We start from the raw sequence: 19,642 nt of genomic DNA, 5'->3' as shown, positions 1-19,642 counted from the left end.
TCCTGAAGAGCTAGAGGCTTTCCACAAAGATCACAAATGCTTTAAGTGTGGGGAGCAAGGACATGGCTATCGTTCTTGCCCACAAAGAAATGCATGCAATGAGACTCCTAGATTCCACGGTCAAAAGTTCCAAAAGAGGATGCTCATTGCAAAGGATCATCCCTTTCATATGCTTGGGGGAAGGTGAGGGAGCCTGGCTCTACTCACAACTTCACATCAACGGAGTTGGCCACAAAGCTGAGCATACAAGCTTTCAAGATGGGAGATATTGTAACTACCAATGGGGCTTTCAAGGGACAACAAGCCTCCATTACTCCCTTGATTGGGAAGTTGAGGCTTCGTGTCCAAAACTACATCGACAAAGAAGATATTTTCATCTCTCCTCTCCAACATGAGGATGTTATCCTAGGGGCACCATGGTTCAACCGCATGGTTGCCAACATGAATTTCCGTGAAAGGAGAATCTACTTCACTAGAAGGAAAAGAGCATGTCTGTAGATGCTAATGAGTTCGATCGTATTATAACACTTGTAAATTCACCTGCTTTTGATAAGTCAATGAAAATCTCGGTTTCCTCGTACATTATTTTTGTCAAAGAGTCTCTAAATGATGCTAATGTTTTAACAAAACAAAGTGGTAGGAATCAAGAAGAATTAGACTTGTCTAACTTTCTAAATATATTACAAGATGTACAGTTCACGCAATGGAGAGGGTGCATTGTGATCTTAAAAGGCATGCCTCTTTCATGAAGGAGGCCTGCAACTTTGTGAAGCGAGAGGGCAGGGCACTACCTGTGCCTACCCCACCACCCAAGACTATGTTGGGTGTGGATATTGTGATAATTGGAGGGAGCTGTGTTGCATGTGGCCAAGTTCTATCAAGCCAACATGCGTTTGGGGTTTATTACCTATCATGTGGCCACAAGTACCATCCCTTCTGTTTTTCTATTGTTTGTGTGACTGAGCTTAAATGCATTGTACCCGACTACAATGTGAGATACCTGCTATAGAAAAATGTTGGGCACAAGGGAATGTGTATCAGGAGCCCATAGGTAAGTTGGTGATTTCATAAAACAGTAACCAAGATACTTTGGTATGTGTATTGAATGTCTGCATTGTGCCAGGTGAGTGAGTGGTGGTTGACCAGGTTGTCACCCAAGCACTTCCACATCATTCACACATGATGTGGACAAGCTCTTTTATCTGGATTCCATGCTGAGGAAGTACAAGGACTTAGAGGGTTCTACCCAAGGTTAGGTTTCTTTTTTGTCTACATGTTATCCGCACATTTGTGATCCATGGTTAGAGAGATCATTATGATCATCATTTACTACTTGATCTTCTCACATGCTTTTTTATTGCAAATCAAGGTATTGATATTGGGAAGAGCAAGGATGCTGCTGTTGGGCTTTGTTCTCCCATGAAAACTAAAGAGCCTATTCATGCTCAGACTATAGAGCCAAGCAATGCGAATCAGGGTGTGCCATCTGAGGAAGAAGTGTCGTTGGAGCCCGAAATGGAAGCAACGCTCCAATTTGTTGTCGAGGAGCTGCATAAAAGGAAAAAAAGCAGGTGGAGGATGGGCAGACCCATGACCCCAAAAAAACCACACTCCCATCCAAAACCCGAGCATGCAAGAAGCTTTATCTTCTTGCAGCTTTGTAGCTATTTTTACCATGCTATTGTCTTGTCAGTCGTCAACATAATATATAAGTGTTTTTTCTCAATTTCTGTGCAATGTCTTTATTTCAATTGTTTGGGCCATTTCATGTGTTATGTAGTTAAAATTCTCGTGGTTAAACCCCAACCATCCACATATGAGGTAGAGCAATTGAGCGCAAAGTGTTTACTTGCTTCGGATGCTTCATTGGCAGCCAGGATTTAGCAGTCATTGTTGACTTCAACAATGTGCTATCGTACGCGCACGAAATCCAAAAAAATAGGATGCCCTTGGATGTGTCAATGTCATACTTTAGCAAAATAATTGGAGATGATAACATCAACTATTATGTGCGGAATGATGTAGAGGTATTCCTACTTGCATTGAGTCAGGTAGTAGAGGTGTTTCTGTGGACCTTGCGCACTCACCGAAACTTAGAAAAAGCTAATGACAAGTGACTAAACTAGGGAAAAAGATGCCTAAGTGGCTGCCACTCATCAGGGTGCTTGCCATGTTGGTGGTTGGAAGTTTGATAACCCTCCAAGACCAATCTACTTCATATGTGGATGGTTATCATCTTTTCTCTCTCTCTGTTGAGATGGATGTTGTGGTCTATGGTTCTTGAATTTTTGTTGGAGTCTTAAGTGCCCAACACGTGCTAGCCCAATGCCTATAAAGTGGTTGAAAGTACCCAACAAAGCTAGCCCAATGCCTATAAAATGGATCTTAAGTGCTAGATAGTGGTTGACAGTACCCACACAAGTGCTAGCCCAATGCCTGTAAAGTGATCTAAAGTGATAGAAATTGGTAGAAAGTCCCTAACAAGTGCTTTTCTAGTGCCTATTAAGTGGATATTAAGTGTTGTAAAGTGGTGGAAAGTCCCTAACAAGTGCTAGCCTTGTTTCTGTCAAGTGGATCTAAAGAGCTAGAAAGTTGTGGAAAATCCCTAACAAGTGTTAGCCCAGTGCATGTCAACTGGATCTAAAGTGCTGGAAAGTGGTGGAAAGTCCCTAACAAGTGCTAGCCCAGTGCCTGTCAAAAGACTCTTAAGTGCTGAAAAGTGGTAGAAAGTCCCTAACAACAAGTGCTAGCCCAATGCATGTCAAGTGGATCTAAAGTGATGGAGAGTGGTAGAAAGTCCCTAACAAGTGCTAGCCAGTGCCCTTCAAAATACTCTTAAGTGTTGGAAAGTGGTAGAAAGTCCCTAACAAGTGCTAGCCCAATGTCTGTCAAGTGGATATAAAGTGTTGGAAAGTGGTGGAAAGTCTCTAACAAGTGCTAGCTAGTACCAAGTGGATCCTAAGTGCTAGAAAGTGCTGGAAAGTCCCTAACAAGTGCTAGCCCAGTGCCTGTCAAGTGGATCTAAAGTGCTAGAAAGAGTTGGAGAGTCCCTAACAAGTGCTAGCTTAGTGGATTTTAAGTGCTGGAAAGTCCCTAACAAGTGCTAGCCCAGTGCTTGTCAAAAGACTCTTAAGTGATGGAAAGTCTTTAACAAGTGCTAGCTAGTGCCTTTTCAAGTGGATCTGAAGTGGTGGAAAGTCTCTAACAAGTGGTTTAGTGGTTTACTAGAGAGCCAAAAACTAATCACATAGATTGAGGTTACAAGTTCTCCTTTAGGGGCATGCTATTATAGATTTTTTCAAATACATCAGTTTGACAGTTCATCATTAGGCTCCCCTTCCATTGGGCACATTGGGAACCTAATGCATCGCACTAGGTGGGAGTAGTTAAGAGCAGTGGGCTTGTTGTCCAAAAGCACATAGGTATCGTCTCACCCATTTACCTTGTCATAAAATAGTCCCTCAACAACAAATAATTTGTTCTTAATATGGTTGTGCCATTCATCCTTTTCACAACTCTTAGTCAAGCACTTTTTGTTAGTGCACTTGAGGATGTAGAAGTCTGCACCTGGCTCCTCTGCAACCACTGCAAAGTTCTACCCTACCATCAAAGCATCAATGAGGTCATCATGGTGGCCAACCTATAAGTACTCCCACCCCTCCACATGGTCTTTGTTTGTGCATCTCCTCCATTGACCTTTCATGCACGCATGGCAAAAGCAAGACAATAGTCTGCACCTTAGCCCGTACATATTTACTTGGCTATAGCCATTGACACAATGAAAAGATTGAGACCCTTTGATTTTCATGCAATCCCACTCCGTGTCTCTTTCTACATCACCAAGCTTGACCTCCTAGAATAAACGATTGACTTTCTTGATAGTCTGTGGTTCTTGTTTCCGAAGGGTTGCATTGAGGAATGCGACCATAGTTGAAACACTATGCAACACCCATCAAAGGAGTAGTTCTTTTCAAAATCCACTATAGACACCACTACGTTGTCAGGAAGTTATCCAAACACTCCTTGAAATGCTGAGCTTGCCATCCGTACTTGTAGTTGTGCTTGATAAAGTTTCCCAATTTGCTTTGAAGCAAGGAAATAAAACTCATCGGACTGATCTGGCAAACTACGTGGTCTTTTCAAGATTTTCTTGTATCTGTCTTGTCCACTTCTTGTATAAAAACCTCCTCAAAAAGCTTCACAGTCATCAAAGAGATGCCATCACTGTGTTCACTTGGACATAGTGAGAGCCTTTCAATGACACAATGTTGGCATGTTCTCAAAAGACATTTTCTACTGTAATAAGCACAGTCAATGGGCTTTGGGCACAATACAAACTCCCATAGGTCTGTTAAATTTGGAAATGTGGCACTTGATGCTATACACTATGTTGTTTCACCATGGAGGATGCAAACAAGGCACCTACAAAAGCATGACTTTCCATGTAGCCCAAATCTTCCCTGGCGCATTTGATTAAAGGCTTCCTTAAGGTAGACAAGCTGAACATGGTAATCACAACAACAAGTATTGCGGTCCTTCAGCTTGTATACAAAGTATGGCTTTAGACCCTCAAAGCATCTGAGGGAGATCTCTATGTTAGGATAAGCCTCCTGGAACCGCATGTAGAAGTCTCTCTGCAAACATGGTAAGACACATCTGGGTACCTCTGACATGATTTTGGAAGTAATTGAAAGCACTTAGAAGTGCGTCAAAGCACACGAAGTCAATCACAAGCACATAAAACTAATTGACAACACTTGAAGGAACATGGGAATAATCGGAAGCACTTTAGAGCACTTCAAATATCACTCATAGAAGCACTCTAAATCACTTAGAGTCTTTCTAAAGCACCTAGAGAGCACATAGAGTCACTTACAAGCACTCAAAGGCACTTAGAAGCACATAGAGTCACTCACAAGCACTTGGAAGAAATAAGAATCACTTGGAAGCACTAGAAAGCACTTGAATTGCACTACAAAGCACGTGGAAGCAGTCTAAAGCACTTGTAAGCACTTGATCGACTCAGAATCATCCATGAGCATAGACAAACACTCTGAAGCACCTGGGATCACTCATGACCTCTTGAAAGCACTCATTAGTATTCTGAAGCATGCCTTTGGAAGCACTTGAGAGCACTCATAAGCATTTATAAGAATTTTGAAGCACTTGACTTATGTGAAAAGCACTAAGAAGCATTCTGAAATACGAATATACTTAAAGCACTCTGAGCCACTTGAAAGCACTTACAATCTCTCAAAGGCACTTAGAGGCACATAGAGTCCTTCACAGGCACTTGAAAGTAATTAGAATCACTTGGAAGCACACTTGGAGTGCACCACAAAGCACGTGGAAGCAGTCTAAAGAATTTTGAAGCACTTGGAATCACTTTGAAGAACTTGACCAACTCAAAATCACCCATGAGCACATACAAGCACTATGAAGCACCTGGGATCACTTATGACCTCTTGAAAGCTCTCATAAGTATTCTGAAGCAAGCCTTTGGAAGCACTTGAGAGCACTTGAGAGCACTTAAAAGCATTTATAAGCACTATGAACTTGACAGATGTGGAAAGCACTCAGAAGCACTCTGAAATACGAGTATACTTAAAGCACTTGGAGGCACTCAAAAGCACTTACAAGCCCTGAGAGACATATGCAAACACCTACAAACATCTCTCAAGCACCATAGAGCAGGGGCAAGCACTTTAATGCACAAACAAGCTTTAAAAATACCTATCAGAAACCATAAAGATTGGTAAAGTACTATAATGCACTAACAAGCATCTGGGTCCACTTGGAGAAGCACTCAAAGACTTAGAAGCACTTGAAAGTACAACAAACTATAATTGACTAACATACTTATGAAAGCACTTAAGCAATTGGAGGCACCTTCAAGGTTGATAAAGCATTTGGAAGGGAATACAAGTACATAGTATGTTGGGGTAAAGGCACTAAGCCTTTGTGCGAGGCCGGAGGTCCGGTGTCCCCGGCCGCCCGCCCACTGTGTAGACACACTTCCTTATTCTTTCTATACATAAGAATAAGGAGCACCGCACTCACTGTGTCACTTACAGAGGTTGCTCCATCCACACTGGTCTCGTGCTTCTCCCTTTTCCTGCATATACTACACCATGCACACATGCATTTGCGCACACGTGCACTCACAAGTGGTATCAGAGCTACGCGGCAAACGACACGCGCAACGGCTTCCCGGAGAGGCGACTTGAGCTCGGCGAAGGTGGATACAACTCGACGGCATTAGAGCTCAGCTTAGGAATATATATTCAGCTTGTATAGAGCTTTTGTACCAAGCCCTTGCTAAATTTTGCAGAGAAAGAGCAAGAGCAAGAAGTGTTGCAACTCGTTTTTGTTGTTTTTGCTGTTTTTGGTTCTCGAAACAGTGCTTTTTGCATATCTCTACCACACGGAGTCAGATGGATATGATCCAAGAGTCTAGGTTGGGATTTTGGCACATTTTGAATGCGATGGCAATGTCCATTTTTTGAAATTCTGATCAGAATTACAGTAGCTACAACAACAACAAGTTTATGATGCGTTTTTGGGCCAAAAATGGATGTTTTTTGCATATCTCTCACACCCGGGCTCAAATATATGTGATCCAGGAGTCTACCGTGGGGTTTTGAGGCATTTCAAACGTGATGGTCATATCAAAATTTTAAAATTCTAAGTGCTGAATTTTTTGCAGCAGCCTGTCAACAATCTCGACATATCGAGGTTTTGCAGTTTGATTCCTACATTGTAGAGAGTTTGGCCACAGTTTCGTGTTCTCGTAGGAGTGAAGATTAGTGTATGCTTGTGTGGCTACAAACTTTGCTAGTCACAAGTTTCACAGGTTTTTGCAGATTTGTGCAGGCAATTTGTGGGATGCTTTTTGAGCTAGTTTGCTCTCTACTTCTGTATATGGTTATGCGCTTTACACTACTCGATTGAGCAGTTTGTCCCAGTTTATGCTTGCAAAGTTTGCAGATTGTGCAGTTGGTTTTCTGCATATGTGAGCATGAGTTTTGATGCAATTGATCATGCTTTTGAGCATTGTATAGTGATCGAGTTACCTCCCACTTTGTTGTTGCCAGTTTTTGGCATGGTTTATGATTGAGATTATACTTGAGGATTTGCTTAATTTACAGGGGAGATTTTGCCAGATTTTTCATAGATTTCTTGACATACTTTGGTTCCTATCCATTCTTTGGAGGTGGGATGATGGGAACGTCCTTGGAGCTTCAAGTCACTTGCTTTGGGGCCATCGTGTCGCAAAAGAGAAGAGGGAAAGAGAGCTCTAGAAATCGGAGGGACAACGCAACAACGGTAGAGGAGTTGGAGATGGAGATGGTTTGAAGGTGAGAGCTTGAGGGAGAGAGGTTGAGGGTGAGAAGATACCTCCAGCATCAAGGCAATAGAGCTTCCGCTTCTGAGAACTTCTATGTGTGTCCTGAAGTGAGGGAAGAGGGGCCTCTATATAAGCTCTCAAGGCCAAAATCAAAAGCTAAGAATAGCAAAAAGCTAGAAGATAAGTTTGCGTACGTTCATGCCTATAAAAAGCATACATACACACACACACACACACACACACACACACACACACACACACACACATATATATATATATATATATATATATATGTATGTATATTTACGGGTATGCATCCTATATGCACAAAAAGCATATAGGATGCGTACCGCAAATATATATCCTATAAGAATAGCGAAAAGCAAGAAGAGAATTTCGCACATGTTCGTGGCTATAAAAATTATGTATGTATGTATATATATATATTTACGGGTACACACCCTATATACTCGAATTTGAGGTGCAAATTTTAGGAGAAGCTTGGCTTCCAAGAAAAGAAGCTCTAATCTTGACTTACTTTCTTTGCCTTCCTAAAAATACTACCTATTTCCTAAAAATACTCCTTCTTTCCTAATCCTTAGCCTAAAATTTCTCCTTCTTTATTGAGGCTCAGCTCTCATCTTCAATTATAGTCTTAAGGCTTAAATTTCCCATAGCAACCTATTGTTCCCACGTGAGTAAGGGCCCATCCTTCAATCCGGTGAGTGTGATCAAAGTGCCATGCACTTCTCAAATCTCCTATCCCTCCTTGCCTCATTCAATTGACAAGTTCAACTCCTGAAGTAAGCCCTTTTGTGGAAATTTTGAACACATAACATTTATCCTTGGGTCCACCCTGACTAGGAAAATGACTTCCATGAAAGAATGATAAAACACACCGCTTCTGTAGCAAAAATATATTGTCATATTCATCACCAACAACCTGCCCCTGTTTAACTTTCTCATTTGATACAATTCCTTTGAATCCCCTATTCTAAACAAGTGGCATCATTCCCTCAAGAAAATGGTTAAGCTCTACATCACTGGCTTTCAAATCTTGTGTAGTCAAAGATTGAAATAACATTTGTCGAGTAGCTAACATCTGTACCATTAGGAGATTTTTGAGGTCTTTTAGAAGGCCATATTGAAGAGAGAGAAAAGGAAGCACGTCCAATGAGAAGCAAGGCAACATAATGTAGAAAATAGCTAAAATAAATCAAGAAATAGGAAAAAAACATTCCAAAATGAGAAGAATTTAAAATTCTATGTGAGGTAACATCTTGTTTTTTCGGGGTTGGCGGTATCCATATGTGGACCCACTGCAAATGGACTCTAATAGCTGTAAATGTATTGAAAGGCAATTACAAAAACCTATCATACTCCCACCACGAGAAGTTATTCCTCCATTAAGGAAGCCTTCAAAACTGATCCTCCCTCCATTACAAGCAAGTTCTCTTTCTTCTTCCACTCACATAGAACCATGGCTTCTTCTTCCTGTCCTGAAAGCTCTAGGGGTTGCTATACTCTCTCCCCAGCTAACCTCACCATTAGTCTACCAAGGAGGCCAAGCAACAACATCTACTCTATTTTCATCTCAAACTCCATTACTACAAATAGACAATGGCATGAGCGGACAATATGCAAAGGGTCTTGGGTTCTCATGCAGCCAAGAAGAAGGAAAATATCCTCCACATCAAATCTATGTCATTTTGCATGGAAAGCACGAGTGCTAGATTTCAAAGTAGAGGTCGTCAAGAAGACAGGTTTTAGTTCAGCATGTCTACACTTACTCTGATGTGATTGCAAATGGTGTCAATGTCTCAATGGTACATCACCCACAATGCAACTGTAAGTGCTTTCCTAGACTTCCTTTTTTTGGTCTTCCTTGTAGACCTTTTTGATCTCTTACCTTTTTTTTCCAAAGAGGTAGAACTGTATTAAGAGGGAGAACTGTATTCAAGAAGGGGGAGGGTTAGCCCCAAACTGGTAGATAAGTCACTTTTGTCCAAATTTCTATTCAATGGAAATAGTGGAGTTTTCGATTCTATTCAACTGTTAGACTGAGTGGTGTCTTACTTTTGGCTATTGCACTTGAAGATGTCTACCCTTCTTTGTACGAGGAATGGGAGCCAATGGAGTGTATTGTAGGGCTCATATCTATAATCCACACTAACATTGGTGTTTTAGAGTATGCTAGAAGATCTAGCAAAAGCCTTGCAAATGAGGGAATTTTCTTCTACGACCACTTCTATAGCCCAACCAAACAAATAAAAAAGGTATATTGGTTAAGGTCCCTCTCCCTACCAATTGGAACTTTGTGGATTGGCAAGATGTTTAGGGATGTGCAGAGGTTCCTCCAAAGATTTGTACCCACCAAATTGGTGAAGATTGCTAATTTATTTCTTATAAGTTTATTTGTAAAACTTTTTCACACCCGCCACATACATGTTGCGAAGACTATGCTAGTATGTAAATCTCCAGATTCTTGCTTCTGTGAAAAACTTCTTAATGGAGGGTGGTATGTTAAAGAGGGGTATGGCATACATTGTGAAAATGCTCTTGACACTTTGTTTTCCAAGTACATGATCGGCACACAATCACTTCTCATCTCTTTCTAATACAAACACTTCAATTTGTGCTTATTGATCAAGAGTCAGCAAGATTGGAGAACAACGCTATCAAAGATGTGGAGGTGGTGGACAAAGAGCTCAACCTTGTGACAATGATCACAATAAGGGAGAACTGCAACCTTCTTCAACTGACATAGTGAAGGAGACAATGAACAATGAGCCCTCAGGGTTCTATTTCTTACTAGGTGGACACAAAGTAATGCAATCAAGGGAAAAAGAGATTGTCTGTAGAGAGCTAGGTGACCGAGTTCAAATTGTGACAATGTAACGTGGATGAATTTTATTGGGTTGTAACTTATATTGATTAATTCCATTGTAATATTTATTTCAATTGAAATATTCTATTTCAATAACGAGATGAATCTGACCATTTGGATGTATCTTTATTTCAACAAAAAGATGAATCTCTCTCTCTCTCTCTCTCTCTCTCTCTCTCTCTCTCTCTCTCTCTCTTTGAAAGTATGTGTCATTTCTTTATATACAATATATGTAGAATTTGTTGGCCTTCAATCATTCTTCAATTCCTCTCTCTCTTTCTCTCTCTCTCTCTCTCTCTCTCTCTCTCTCTCTCTCTCTCTCTCACACACACACACACACACACACACACATCATTATCATCATTGGCACCACCTTGAAAGGTAAAAAGAATCATATTAGCATACATAGTTAACATTTTGAAGAGTATTTGTAAGTACAAATTAAAAAATAGTCACTGGGCTATAATACAATTTTTGCAGATATGGGATCAAAATGTCCTCTAGGTAGAAGTCATGCTCATGCCCTTAAAACAAGGGAGGGGAGAGAGTTGTGTTTGATGGATTAAACAAACCCTTATTTATGTGGTGTGTCATCTATCAACAAAGTGTTGTCACAACATCAAATGGGACATGGATTTGAGAAAAAGGTTTGTGATAAAGGTTTACATCCCTTTTTGTAGGATGTTATCAATGACAACACACTACATTTGGCAATACAAAAAATTATATTGCCAATGCTCAATTTTGGCTATGTTGCAAACTACAGCTATGAGGACACTAAGGTTTTTATGCTGCATAGAAGACAATATCACAACCCAAAACCTTGGAACAAGAAATTGCAAAAATTCCTTGGTGCCTGGCCATACAATGACTTTGCAACCGCCTATTTGAAGTTGCACATGTTGAGAGTTCTTGGATTTGAACCATACGGCTCTTAAAATAGCAACAATCCATTGATGTCCAAAATAATTAGTCTCTGCAAACATTTTGTAAACCAAATAAGTAGCTAGACAATAGGATGACTTTCATATTCTTTTACATTGGTTTTCACAAGGACAATCATGTCAATGTCTGGCAAAGATCCATACTGGGTCTAGCTGGTGTGGAGGTTGTCCTGTCCAATGTCGATATCCTTGAGTCTTTTATCCTCACTCCCTTGTGCTTTTGTTGTCCTAGACTCTTGTGTCTCCATTGTAGAGTGGTCCATAGCAGATGAATTGGCTTCTACTTTGGTATGCTCTGTTTGAGGCTCAGACATTGTTGATTGTTGATGATGCTCAAGCTCTACCGATGGAATGGTGGAGGGATCTACTTGAGGGTTGGGAGTTTCAAAATGATTTTCTTCCTAAGCCCCTCCCTTTGTATGATCTTCTTCCTTCTCAATCCCTCCCTTTGCATAGGGAGTTTCAATATGAATTTATTCCTCAACCCCTCCCTTTGCTTGATTTATCTCCTCGATGCTCACATTGCCCTACTCCTCATCATGCATCGCTTCCCTGTCAACTGCTCCCTTTGCATGATCACTCTTCTCCTCAGTCCTTCCCTGTGACTGGTCTATCACCTCCTCTTCCTCCTATCCCTTCTTAAATGATCATAAAAAATTTGAGGACTCGTGGAGGTCCGTTGGCTTGTTTCCCCCTCGCGATCATTGTTATCTATGACAATATGGTTATCCAACAGGGTATCTTTTGCATCCATACATGATCTGAAATAGAAAGAAAATGCTGGATAAGAGTGGCATGGTATCAATCCAAATACAATATTTTGTACTTCTCCAATGCACTTTGCAAAAGAAAAAAGGAATTGAGATTAATTTTTTATTGCAACAATCACCATGTTATTGTAATGCTTTGCAAAATGCCTACCTTTGACATAAATGGATCTAGTGCAAAGAAGCTTTGTAGTATAGAACTATCAAAGTATGAAGCTCCACACATCCATTGGCGAGCTTTAGAGTTTAACCATGTAGGTACTTCAGACTATGTAACAGTTGGAGAGTCAAAATCCTGTATGGGTGTTCTCCGTACATCTCTATAGATGTGGTCACTTAAGTTGATGCATGTAGTGGTCTTTATGTGGGACAAGTAGATATAACCATAACCCCAGTAGTCTAGAAAATCTTTAACTGACGCACGAATGGCCTTCCTAGAATAACAACATAGTTATTCTCACTACCAAAATCTACTATAGCAAATGTATGTTCATACTCGATTTCAAAAGAAGTCAACATGTAGGAGGCATCTCCATCCACACGAGTTGACATTCTTTTGATTTGGCACTATGACTTCTTTTATGGCCACCTTGTACATCTTGTAATTTCCACACATCTTGCCATATGTATGCAATAGTCTTTTTATGCAGTTGTAAACATACAAATTTGGTATCAAATCAAAACAATCACTGCATGCAAACCTTATCCCACATCAAACCAAAGTCAAAATCTGAATACTCACAGTTTTAATTCTGGATAGGTTCCTCGAATTGATAGAGTCCAGACAATTGGCTTGTCAAGCTCAATGCAGTGGTGGTTACTCTCGTATCAAAAATTATTGTTGTGACTTGCAGCATCGGGACAGTGAACAAACCACTCTTTAACGTGCCTTGAGGGGTGTTTTTCATTCTGAGAAGGACAGATAGTTGATGATCCAAGATACATATTTTTGGTTGACTTTGTTTAGGAAGCTGGATATTGATGCAATTATAAAACAGTTAATGGAAGTTATTCTTTGACCTAAAGTTACAGTTAATGGAAGTTATTCTCTGACCTAAAGTTTGAAACTAATTATGCTAAAGCTAGTGATCGTGTCTTACTCTGGGCATATATAGACAATTGAATATGTTATTTGAGCATTTGAATCCTACAATATATTCATATCAATAGAATCAATTGCAAGTCTCCTTGAACCATCTGCTATCAATCCATCTTTCATTGATGATAAAATTTCATTATTCCCCAAATCGATTTCATATGTCACTATTTTAATATGTTCTTTAAAACCAACTGTTATCTTTTCTTTCTCTTTTAGTTTCTTGCTCTCCTCTACATGCCAATTTTCCTACTCAACTCTGGCCCTAGTATTGACATCATGGGTGACCTCCACAACCTTCAGCTCTAACTGGGGCCTTGATGGAGGTATAAGCAAAATGTCCAACATTTTCTTGTCTATAAATTTGTTGGGTACAAGCAGTTTATCATATCTCCATCTTAGTCTCTTCAAGGTTTCACCTTGCCCATATTGATTATCCTATGTGCATGTTCTCCAACAATAGTTATATCATTAAAATACTCAAGCAAAAAATCTTATGCTGCCTCTTGAAGTGCCAACAGTGCAACATGCTTCCACCTCATTTTGCCAAAGCATACCTCTTCACATATTGACCTGACCAGTCTCTGAAACGGAAGCTTTGGTACAATAAGCTCAATGCATTTCTAAGCCTTCCTTATCTCCTTGAATAGATTAAGGCTTCTTTGTATCCTCTTCATCCTTGGAGCCTTCAAATCTTAAGTCTTTCTAGGTCTCTTCTTCTTGTTGGCTGACCTACCCTCTACTTTAGCAGCTAACTTAGACCTTTGCCAGCCTTCTTAGCAGTCACCTTTGTTCTTGCTATTGCCCTGAAAGACTATACTCTCTCTCTCTCTCTCTCTCTCTCTCTCTCTCTCTCTCTCTCTCTCTCTCTCTCTCTCTCTCTCTCTCTCTCTCTCTCTCTCTCTCTCTCTCTCTCTCTCTCTCTCTCTCTCTCTCAATGAAACATGAACCTAATATTGCACTACGGTGTGTGAAGGCACTTTAAGAATGAGATATGCAGCACTCAAGTGCCGATAACAAATATAAAATGGTCTCTCTCTCTCTCTCTCTCTCTCTCTCTCTCTCTCTCTCTCTCTCTCTCTCTCTCTCTCTCTCTCTCTCTCTCTCTCTCTCTCTCTCTCTCTCTCTCTCTCTCTCTCTCTCTCTCTCCCCCCCCCCCCCCTCTCTCTCTCAATGAAACATGAACCTAATATTGCACTACGGTGTGTGAAGGCACTTTAAGAATGAGATATGCAGCACTCAAGTGTCGATAACAAATCTAAAATGGCCTCTCTCTCTCTCTCTCTCTCTCTCTCTCTCTCTCTCTCTCTCTCTCTCTCTCTCTCTCTCTCTCTCTCTCTCTCTCTCTCTCTCTCTCTCTCTCTCTCTCTCTCTCTCTCTCTCTCTCTCTCTCTCTCTCTCTCTCTCTCTCTCATCTTCTGTTTTGTCGACCACCCCCTCGGCGAGGGGCTGCCCTGTGGGGGGGGGGCCAGCTCGAGCCAGCGCCACTCTGCACCTGCCAGTGCCAGTGCAAGAATTACAGGTGCTCTCCCTACCACGTCCCTACATCTCGGCATCATTTCCTCTCGTCACGGGCTCCTCTCTCTGAACAGTCGGTCTGCACACACGTTCTCACCAGGAGCTCCTCTCTCTCAACAGTCAGTCTGCATACCCGTTCTCGCCATGAGCTCTTTCTTGTGCTCGTCCTTGTCACTGACTCACTCCCCTTTGAGTTAAATTTCCCCGACCTCCAACATTACTCACTTACAATCTAACTATTAAGCGGCCTTTCCCACACAAAGACTACTGACATCCCATCCTTGGGTCTTCTGAGCAATAGCCATGGCCACTCGAGCTTCATCCCGTGGCAAGTTGACCTTTGCAAGGGTTGTAGTGACAACCCCGAAGCAAGACAAGATCGTCGGCCTTCAAAATGAAGTCAAAAAACTTTGCAAGGAGAATGATGAGGAGCTGAAGCAAAGACTTGCTGCCATCGAGGCCCGGCTTGCTGCAATGGAAAACTGCAAGAAAGAATAGATGGAGATCAAGCTCAATAAAAAAGGAGGTCAAATCTCAAGTGCAGGAGGTAATCTTTTGCAAGGTCAAAGACCACGCGAAAGTGGCATCCACACTACACGAACGACAAAGACAAGAGGACATCGCCCTCAATGTTCACATTGGTGGGCTCCCAAATGACTGGAAAGGGGAGGGGGATCTCAAGTTTCACGAGTGTTTTGCCCGTAACAAAGCAATAACCCACTTGGTACAATGGGATCTAGCAACAATCACCTCTCTTGCACATGAGCATCGCACCAACCATGCAATCTTTACTTTCAAGACCAAGGCAGATCGAATCAATCTCCTTGAGCAATCAGAGCTTCTCAAGGATACTAAAATTTTGGTTTGCACAAGATCTCACACCCACCCAACTCAAACAAAAGAAGGCAAAACTCCATAAGATGCGAGAAGCACGCACATCAGGGAAATGGGCAGTCTATCGAGGAGGTAAAGCCATTATTCAGGAGTTTCGAACTCCCAACCCAGCTCCCTCCTCACCTTCCCATTCTTAGTTTTCATTTTAGCTTTTCGTTTTGACACCTCTTTGGACCCTCAGTCCTTAACTAAGATCTCATGATCCTCTCGTTTAGAAGAACCCTTATGTAATGTTTTGATTACAGTCCCATGGGTCATATCTGACCTCCGCGGATGATAATTCTCTCTCTCTCTCTCTCTCTCTCTCTCTCTCTCTCTCTCTCTCTCTCTCTCTCTCTCTCTCTCTCTCTCTCTCTCTCTCTCTCTCTCTCTCCCCCCCCCTAACATTCCACTACGGCACGCCAACGCAATTCTAGAATGAAATATGTAGCACCCGCGTGCCGCCTGAAGAAAAAATGATCTATAGGTTCACAAAAATGGCTTTTATGTATGTTCGGAGAATGAAACTAGGTAAACATAGACAAAATGAAGAAGTAGCATTGCGCTAAGACAAAAAAAATGACTCTATTTTGTCCATATGATCTAACTAGAAAATAAATTGAATCTAGGTTCCCCCCTCCTTCAAATTCGTCTAAAAAATTAGTATTTCCATTCTGATTAGTTGCTTCCCTAGGTATCTCTAAGGTTGGGAAAATCTCAACGAAGTAGAAGTATCCGCCACTTGCTAACCTAAGTTTCTGACACATACCTATAAAGCTTCGTAGCTCCTTTAGATTCCTTGGATTAGGCCATCCTTTTATTACTTCTAATTTTGTTGGATCCATACGGGTGCCATCTTTAGAGATAATGCGACCTAAAGTTTGAATCTCTTGTAGGAAAAATTCACGTTTCTTTTGATTAATGAAAAGCTTATTCTCACTCACAACTTGAAAGATTACCTGGAGGTGTTGCTTGTACTCCTCAAGAGAATTTGAGTGGCTTGAAGATTTTTTGGCCATCATGAGTTTGAATGCGTTTGGAGCATTTGTCAGGCCAAACCTTGTAACTTATCAAATTGATCTTCTACCCGCGGCACGCGGGAAATCTTTTTTTTGTTAATAGTGATCCTATTTAGTGCTCTATAGTCGACCCACATGTGATATGTGCCATCTTTCTTTTGCACCAAAAGTACCGGTGAATAGAATGGAGAGGAGCTAGGCCTCACCGTCCCTTTTTCCACCAATTCATGCGCTTCCTCACGATCTCCTCTTGTTGAGCTTGTGAAACTCGATAAAGAGATTTATTAGGCGGTGAGCTTCTTGGTAGAAGCTCTATTGCATAGTCATCATTTCCTCATTTTGGAGGTAGCTCATTAGGGATGGTATCAATGAAAACATCTTGGAATCCATTTTAGGAAATTAGACAACTCTAATTCCTCTTGATTCCCTTTATTGCTACTTGTGAAACATTGGAATCATTTACATATTCTCAAACAAAAATCATATACGCAGAAGTAGAGCTTTTCATGGACTTATCAAAAGCAAGCGTATTTACCAGGGATAGTATTCCATGACTCATTAGCATCTATATACATGGCTTTTTTCCAGTAATTGAAATAAATTCTCCTTCAAGGGAACTTCATAGGGGAAGCCATGTGATTGAACCATGGTGCCCCTAGGATAACATCCTCATGTTGGAGAGGAGAGATAAAAAAGTTTTCTTTGTCAATGTAGCTTTGGACATGAAGCCTCAACTTCCAAATCAAGGAAGTAATGGAGGCTTGGCATGTCCTTGCTCCCCACACTTGAAGCATTTGTCGTCCTTACACAAAGGTTCTAGCTCTTCAGAAGAGAGTTTAATTTTACCTTTGTAAACTCCCTTCTCCTTGGAATGATTGTTGTTGGAATTGTCTTGGGAAGAGTTTTGGGCATTGTTCTTCCCCTTTGCTTCATTTTGATATTTGTTTTCCATGGGCTTGGCATTCCTTTTAGCCCCTTGTTGGAAATTGATGCGTGAAGCAACCACAGAGTGGTGGATTACTTCCATGATAGAACTAAGCCATTGGGAGTTCACATACTTGGCCATTCTTTCAGGTAATCCCACACATAATTGTTGCTTTTGCTCGGCGAAATCTATTTTTCTGAAAGACAATAACCTTGAGATGTAAATCCCAAAACTTGTCCACATATTTGTGGATAGACTCATGGGGGAGAAGCTTCAAAATCTGTCATTTAGTAAGCACTTTGTCCTTTGCATCACTTGCAAGGAATTGCTTCATGATGGAAAGTTGTAGAGTTTTTCATGTCTTTGGGGCTTTTTCGTTGCCACCAAGGCTAGCCCACGATTAACGAGTAGATTTTTGGAAGTGCATAGCTACATGATGTAGCTTGGAGGACTCCGTGAAGCCCTCGTCTCCAAAGGCCGCATCAAATTGTTTGATGAAGGCCAATATTTTGTCAGTAGCACCAAAGGTGCCATCATAGGTGAGGAAAGAAATACTCTTTCCTCCCTCTTTGAACTTCTTGAGCTTTAAGGACCTTCACCATGCAGGGTAAGATTTGCGATGTCCTCCCCTTTTGTATTCTCTAGGAGATTAGCTATTGCTTTTGTTAAAAGAGGAGGAAGGTGAAGAAGAAGAAGAAGAAGAAGAAGAAGAGGGTGACCTCTTTCTTGTCCTTTTCTTCCTTTGTTTCCTCTCTTCCCTTTCGGAGTGACGAAGAGGAGGAATGTGGGTTGACCGTTTCCTCTTGGGAGGAGTTGGCGATCATCTAGACCGCCATCTTCGTGGAGCCACATCTTTAGAGGAACTTAGGGAGTCGCTTCTTTCTCGTTCTTTGGATTCCTCCTCTCTTATGGGAGAGAGTCTTCTTCTGGGGTATCATCAAGAGGCCTCCTAAGCTCTCTCTCCTCTTGGAGAGGAAGGGAAATCCCATAAGCACGAAGTTGTTGAGTAACTTCGGCTTGCAAAGCAAGGTTTCCCATAGCTTATTGCAACCTAGTAACAAGATAATTAACAAACATGGGGACATCATCTCATTAGCACCTTTGTGCTTTGGTACCCTAAAAAACCTTAGTTGTTACCCTTCTTTACCTTTGAAAGTCAATTCTCAAGAAACCACACCCGTGGTTTAGACACTGTTGATTACAAAGACTAGTGGAGAGGGTCTAACATTGCTCAGTTGGTTATAGTTCTTGTTGAGCTTGCTAGTAGCTCAATAATGGTTAAGCCAAAGGAAATCCCTGAGAGACTCCACTATTAAGACTATAGTTCCCAACGGTGTACCTCGAGCTAAGTCCTTCTCAACCAAGATAATAGATCCCTATCCCACTTACCCTATTGCAATAAACAGACCCAACCTTTCATGGACAACTTAAGGACCTCTCTTCTTAAGCAAGAAAATAGAAACCAATAGCTCTGATACCAATGTAATGGAAATGACATATGAACTTTGAGAATAGCGGAATCAGGAGAATTAAAGAGAGCATGTTTGTGGGACTACTTTGAGAACATAGAGGGTGAACTTAATTAGAGGTAGCAACATAACCATTATACTTAATTACCTCACATGAACAATACTTTCGCGAGAGAGAGAGAGAGAGAGAGAGAGAGAGAGAGAGAGAGAGAGAGAGAGAGAGAGAGAGAGAGAGAGAGAACTTGACAACAATTGAGGATCGAGTTTATGTGGAGCCAGTCCCACCTCCAATGGGCTTTGTATTATAGATTCTCCCATGTAAAGAGAGACTTGGTATAATACAATCTTTGTGTTCCTTGTGACCTTGGTGATGCTATGAAGATGGAAAGCTTCATGCATAACGAGCATAACATAGACTTTGTAGAAAGCATTAACCATCCCCGGCCTCAGCCCCAAGGCCTCAAACACCTTTGATAGGAGAAAGAAGTAGTTCCTCACTTATCATCACTCTTCTTGCTAGCATACATGATAGCAGAGTAATGAAGATGGAGAAGATGGAAAGCTTAAGCATTGAAATATGGATCTTGGTTGGATTTGCATTCCATAGCCAAGACTGTTGGTGTAGGCTCTCAACTTCTCAACAAGATTGGAGAAGGAGATGGAGTTGTTCCACTTTCACCAAGCCAGAATGTGTGAAAAATGAGTGTGTGAGACGGTGTATACCCCCAAGCACACCCCTTCCTTGGGACCCCTCCTTTTTGCTCAAGCTTGAAGCTCATTGGACCCCTCTAAGCCT

General features: G+C 41.3%; 1 pseudogene; it reads left to right on the top strand.

Annotated features, from left to right (window-relative positions):
* Window positions 1–703: 703 nt before the first annotated feature.
* LOC147465981 (uncharacterized) overlaps window positions 704–19,642 on the top strand; it is a 55,076-nt pseudogene continuing 36,137 nt past the window's right edge.

Source organism: Adiantum capillus-veneris, chromosome 1 (genome assembly GCF_014529385.1).
Source record: "Adiantum capillus-veneris isolate H3 chromosome 1, ASM1452938v2, whole genome shotgun sequence".
In the NCBI taxonomy this organism is placed as follows: domain Eukaryota; kingdom Viridiplantae; phylum Streptophyta; class Polypodiopsida; order Polypodiales; family Pteridaceae; genus Adiantum; species Adiantum capillus-veneris.
Note: the sequence above shows the minus strand (reverse complement) of the source record. Positions and strands in the feature narration are given on the sequence as shown.